This window comes from Anomaloglossus baeobatrachus, chromosome 4 (assembly GCF_048569485.1).
Source record: "Anomaloglossus baeobatrachus isolate aAnoBae1 chromosome 4, aAnoBae1.hap1, whole genome shotgun sequence".
Lineage (NCBI taxonomy): Eukaryota > Metazoa > Chordata > Amphibia > Anura > Aromobatidae > Anomaloglossus > Anomaloglossus baeobatrachus.
In genome coordinates this window covers 123,635,344-123,641,898 of record NC_134356.1, presented here as the reverse complement: position 1 = coordinate 123,641,898, position 6,555 = coordinate 123,635,344, and the positions used below count along the sequence as shown (strand labels likewise).

At 36.6% G+C, this 6,555-nt stretch overlaps 1 long non-coding RNA gene across 1 annotated transcript; it reads right to left on the bottom strand.

The window, feature by feature from the left end:
- Window positions 1-2,413: 2,413 nt before the first annotated feature.
- On the bottom strand, window positions 2,414-5,061 carry LOC142301296 (uncharacterized). The gene is made up of 3 exons (XR_012752744.1): window positions 4,922-5,061; window positions 4,712-4,744; window positions 2,414-2,433 (listed from the first exon to the last, which is right to left on the bottom strand). It is a non-coding gene; the product is annotated as an uncharacterized LOC142301296 (long non-coding RNA).
- Window positions 5,062-6,555: the final 1,494 nt, after the last annotated feature.

The following is a 6,555-nucleotide window of genomic DNA, read 5'->3' as shown; positions in this document are numbered from 1 at the left end:
AAGTAGTGAGTAGTTATAATATTTATTCAAAATCACAAATTCCATAATGTCTTGCTATAACTTGCCAGTTTACAAGTTAGAGATATAATAATAATTAAATAATAATAATTAATAATAATAATAATAATAATAATAATAATAATAATAATACAAGGCCATAATAAATTAAATAAATTAAAAAGCTGTCTGTTTTTCAATTAAAACCACCTGTAGTGATGGGTCAAGTAAAGTTTGTAAAGTCCATTAATCTTAAATAACGTCCAAATTCTTGATGCATATGGAGCACCATATGCTTCAAGATAAACATGAAGGTATGTTACGCCCCAGACATTTTTCACAATATGACTCCTATTAAAATTTTACTCTTTGGTGGAGCCACAATCATCTTCTGTTTTGACAGCTTGCAATCATTTGCAGCTTCTACCGAGATTTTCGAGAAACATATTCAGTTTGTTAAAAAATGTTTTAAGGTTACTTTCTTCAGTTTCACATTCACCCTGAAACAAAGAAACATATATAATATTAATCCTAACTTATATTCATCATCAGATTTCCACATTTTATAAAAGGAAAAGTGAGGATTGGCGAAAGAATAAACGGGAGGATGCTTTTACTAATATATGTTTTAAAAGGAAACGCTACTGATTTATAATGCCATGGTTTACTCCTTATAAGGTTTATCACAGTTCTAGCACCATTAGGCTGTGTTCACATCTTGCATTTTTGCAGCATTTTTTGAATGCAAATTATAAGCTGCTTTTTACAGTACCAGCAAAACCTATGAGATCCCATATATCTCATACCCTATTGTTTTTTTTCCTAACTGAAATGGAAAACTGCTGAATTTTTTTTTAAAACACAGCCTGTTACTTCTTTGCATGTTTTTACAGCATTTTTTCACCATAGAATGCAATGAGTAAGTGCAAAAGTGCTGCAAAATTGCTTCAATTTTAATGAATGAATCTAACTTTACTAAAACCTGTACTGTACACAGATGACAATATAATCTACACCAAAAACATAGCAATAAATACAGTAAAAATGCAGTAAAGAAGCAGCAAAACTTGTTTTTTGGAAGCAGATTTTTTACTGCTAAGAAAACTGGTTTTGGTTGCAGAAAAAAATGCAATGTGTGAACATAGCCTGACAGTTCTAGAATTATCATCGATAGCTCCACATTGGTAGATTTTAATACATAAGCAGAGTTTGGGGCAGAAATAGAAATAAGATTATCTGAAACTAGACAAAAACTGTTTATTAGTATAAATGAAGATAATTCATAAAGGAATGAGAAGTCCTTATCAATGTCCTATGACTGAAATGTGAAAAACATCAGTTACGTGGGGATCACACTGCTCTATAAGATTTAGTAAGCCCATTTATCTCTGTAGAGGCTGAACACAAGGGAGCTCCATATCCTGAAAATATTTTCATTTGATGACGGTGTTTCTAGTACTGAGTAATCATCGGAAGTCACAACAGCAGCACTCAAGTCAACTGAGACAATGACTAAGCCTTAGGCGACACATGTTATGATGTCACAACACACATCACGGTTAATAAACAACTGGAAAGACAAGGAGCACAAATATGGACTTTCCCGGAAAAAACAGGAAGGTTCATTAGTGTAGGCTGCAAGGTTCACCTTGAGTACTTGAGAGTTACAACTACTATTAAGGTTTGTAAACAGCTGCTGCAGTTCCCCTGAAGAAGATGATGAGTGGGAGGATGAAAGGGAAAAAATGCGCTGCCGATGAAGAACCACTGATCCAAGGATGGTGAATTGGTGATTTTTTTATTTGTCAATGCAATTCTGAGAATCAATCTCCTTCATCAGGACGAAATAATAGACATATGATTTTTTTGTCCTGTGAAGGAGATTGATTCTCAGAAACACGTTGACAAATAAAAAATCACCAACTCACCTTCCCTGAATCAGTGATTCTTCAGTGACAGATCGTTTTTTCCCTTTCATCCTCCTAATCAGATCAACAACACACATCATGACAGAAGCCCGGTGTAATAGGTCATTCAGTGCACATAGGCTGCTGTTATTCTCAGTAGAGTGGGTCCTGTTTATTAAGAATAATGAGCCTCCTAGAACAATTTGGGAAAACCAAAAGATCATTTCACCCAATGAACAATTGTTTTGCTTATTCATTGATTGATTGTCAGTCTGTTTAGAATGCAGGATTATAGTGAAATGAGCATTAACCCTAATTGTGTATTGTACGTGCCCCCAAGCTGGAAGTTACTAGAGTACTTAGAGTACATGAATTATTGCTTCTATCACCCTGACATGTGATATAAAGACATGAGACATAGACTCACCTTGTGATGTAAGGTCTGTCTTAGAATTTTTGTCAGTCTATGCAGGCTAGTCTTATTCAGCGCTACAAGTCCATCATGATATACCTCAACACATTTTAAGTTCTGGAAGAAAAATAAAATAAAAAAAAATAAATCACATGAAAAGAAAAACTATATATCTCTCTGCTGACAGTGTGCCATCATTAGCAGAACCATGGACAAAACAAATTATAACTAAGGGGAGATACAATGATATTTTTATTATTAAATACACTTCCATTAAGCTAATCAGTTATTCTTAAAGGTACACACTTTTGATATGTTTTCATCTGTAGCTTACAGCAATAGATACCTCATTAAACTGAACTCTGAAGGACTCCATTTAGATGGGACAATCATTGGAGAGCTCTAAAAGTTCTTGTTCACAGCTGTAGCCCCAAATAGCAAATACCCAACAAATAAGGAAGGAGAACACTCGATTGCCTTGTGTATGTAGGTGATGTGCTGCCAATAGCATGATATTCTATGCACAGAGAATGATTATATTATTGATAGTTCCATGTACATAGGTTTTAGGTCAGCCATCTTGCATGGAGCTGATCTGCAGTCCTTTAATGGCCAAGATCATGCCATGGAAATGTGGTATTAGTCTTAGCAATTGAACTGCCCTATCTTGTGCCTCTGCTACTGAAAATATTGTTTGGGGAGCATCTAAAAGTTTGACAGAGAGACACTTCCAATCTAATAACAAGAACCAAGTGCAACCTGCCCGTTTGTGACTCTTTTGACTTTTGTGTTTGGAACAAAAAAATTTTCCCTGTTCTCTAATATATCAAGTGTCAAACTGTGAATAGTAAAGAAAGGCAACAAAGGCAGAAATGCTGCACCCATTTATTTGGGCACTTTGCTGTCACTTAATATCTTTCAGGCCTCAATCATCATAAGGGTGTTGGTCCAAAAATGGCATCTTCCAAGATACTGGCGTACACAGACAGAAGAACAGTAAATGGGTCTTTAATGTCAAGTATCTCATCATAATGCATAATTCTGATCAGTTACTTGAGGTGGGAATGGACCCCCTACCTCTTGGGCCCATGTGCAGCTGCACCAATTATATAATTGCCCCTTTTTCAAGTATAGTATGAGGGAGACTTGATTTTTTTTTAATGCAAAATGTGGCATAAATAACTGAGTGCTGCCCTCCATTATTTGAGTTTTTTTTGTAAATAAATGTAAACATCCTTTACACACTTGTTTTCATATTCTATAAAATGTGCATCTAACTATTGTATACCATGCTGATGCCTGTTCACTAGAACGTATGGTTTCCCCTCCAGTTTCGGGAGTATTTGACCTACAGTCTTTTATGGTTAATGACAATCTTACCTGTTATGTGACGGAGGCACGAAATAGAGAAACACAGGTAAAGGGTTATTCTCATCATTATAAATGGTTAAAGTGTCACGTCCTTAGAAGACCAAGTCATTTTACAATTTACTTCTTATTAACCCCTTCCCGATAGAGCAATTTTCCTTTTTTTTTTTTTTCTCCCATTCGCTCAAGAGACATGAATTTAGGGGGACAGACAAAGACTTATGAGTGTTTGAATTTTGTGGGACAAGTTGTAGATTTGAATATTATTCACTTTACAATATGCTGTAAAATGATGACACTGCAGTAAAATTGCTAAAATCCCTGCAATTTCGCAAATGTTTCTTCTAGGTTTTGTTCTTACAAGATTCATATTGCTGGAAAGCAATTTGTGGTTGGAACGATTCACTCCACAGATCACACGCTTTAAATGTCATTGTTCTCTTGCTGCTAGTAAATCAGAACAGGCAACATCTGCCGGGTATGATGCAGGCTCATGTCCTGAGCCAGGTTCATATATAGGAACCTGGTATATGACAAAAAAATATGCACCATTCACAAGAATGGAGAGATGCTTAAATGTATTGTTTACTGCTTGTTGCTTAGGTTACTGGCCACTACTGCATTCTATTAGCGGTGGTCGGTCACCTAGGAAAGCATCATATTCAAGCTCTTTTCAAGCTTGTAAGCACTGCTCTGAAGTAGAGGAGATAGATGGATCCGGCCAGCTTCAGGGTCACTGTTGTTCTCCAATGGTGCAAAGGCAAAGATGCTTAATTGCTTATGCTTGCATCATCAGAAAGAGGACAGTTCTGGCAGCAGAACAACAATGCCGCTGGTTCAAGATGTCAATCAAATATGAGCAGGAGCGCTCTAGCTGAGGTTGAGAAAATGTACTTCATTGTATGTGTCCCTAATTATTGTACTTAAATATAAGCAATCATATAAATATAAGCAATTATAACTCTCAAATACAAATGTACAAAAGTAAAACAAAGAACAGAATGTGGTAAAATATAGTTTAACTTACAGTACACAAGTCGTCAGTTGGAGTTTGAATTCCCTAAATATGAAAAAAACACAAAAAGGAAATAAAATATTAATTTACATAAAAATAATACAATTATCATACAAATGATCTTACTAATATAAATAATCCACTAGATAACATATACATTTTCAGCAGTAAAACATGCTTTGGATTCAAACAATATAAAATCAAGCAAAAAAGAATTATTACCTTTAGTGTAGTACTTGAAATATTGTGTCTTGAAAGCGAATTCATTCCGTCTTCAATAAGCGTGCATCGAATAGATGTGGTAGGGAAACTATAGGCTCCAAAGGCACATAGTGCAAGCACAATCAGACAAAGTTGGATCTTCTTCATCATTAGCAGTTAGATGCAATTTGTGACTTTCAAGCAAAATTCTGTCATTTTAAATGATTTTGCTTAAGGAAATACCATAAATGGCATAAGATAAAGTGTAAAACGTCCCCCTTACTTGGAAATAGGTGCCTGTGAATACGACACAGAACTGCTTAACAAACTTTTAATTTTGGTAAGTTGCACTGATAATGATGGAATTTAGAAAGGAGGAAAACCACAAATGTATTTCCAAACGTGATCATTCTTACATCATTTTAGATAACAGAAAGTGTCTGTAATTCATACTCTTTGAATATTATGTGTATTTGCACAGATTAGTATCTTAGAGTGATGTGGGACTTTTATGGTACCATGAAGGAATCAAATGGATCTGCCTAATATACAATGACATAAATGTTAAATCGTTTGCAAAGTTGATATTTTTGAAAAGAAGTTCACCAAGTCCAACATTTGCTCATATTGGGTTTTATAATTCGATAGGTTTGAAAAAAGACCCAGGTCTATTATGTTCAACTTTTCTCCACCAGTTATACATTATGTATTAATAGATTATGTATACCCACAATATAATTTGTCAGAAAAGCATCTAGATCATTTTCAATGTTATTATGTTGTCGGCCTTTATTACTTCTTGCAGCAGTGCATTCCACAGTCTGACTGCTCTTACTGTAAAGAACTCTTTCCTATTTAAATGTCATTGAATTGTTACAATAGGAATGAATTTGTGAATATTACACTTTTTATTTTCTCATTGTTGCATGCCACTCATAAGCAGTGCTGGCTCCCCTCCTTTTTGCTTTCCTATTTAGCTACCGAAAAAGTGTAATGCTCACATGAGAATGGGGAGTGGATGCACTGGACCAAGGAACCGATCTCTACTCTAGAGAAGTGTACTTAAATGGCTGCTGAGACTTCAATAATCCACAGGTGGGGAAGATAGGCTTGTACTAGAAGGTAGCCACCAGGGATAGCACTAAAGGATCTTGGTACCTCAGCAAATGGTGGCAGAGATATGAACACTTAGGGGTACTTTGCACACTACGACATCGCAGGTGCGATGTCGGTGGGGTCATGTCGAAAGTGACGCACTTCCTGTGTTGCTCTCGACATCGTAGTGTGTAAATCCTAGATGATACAATTAACGAGTGCAAAATCGTCGTAATCTTATCATCGGTGCAGCGTCGGCGAAATCCATAATTACGCTGATGCGACGGTCCGATGTTGTTCCTCGCTCCTGTGGCAGCACACATCACTGTGTGTGAAGTCGCAGGAGCGAGGAACATCTCCTACCTGCGTCACCACGGCTCCCGTTGGCTATGCAGAAGGAAGGAGGTGGGCGGGATGTTTACATCCCGCTTATCTCCGCCCCTCCGCTCCTATTGGCCGCCTGCCGTGTGACGTCGCAGTGACGCCGCACGACCCACCCCCTTAATAATTACAGTCAATGCAGAGGTGTATCTAGGCTTTCCGGCACCTGGGGCAAGAAC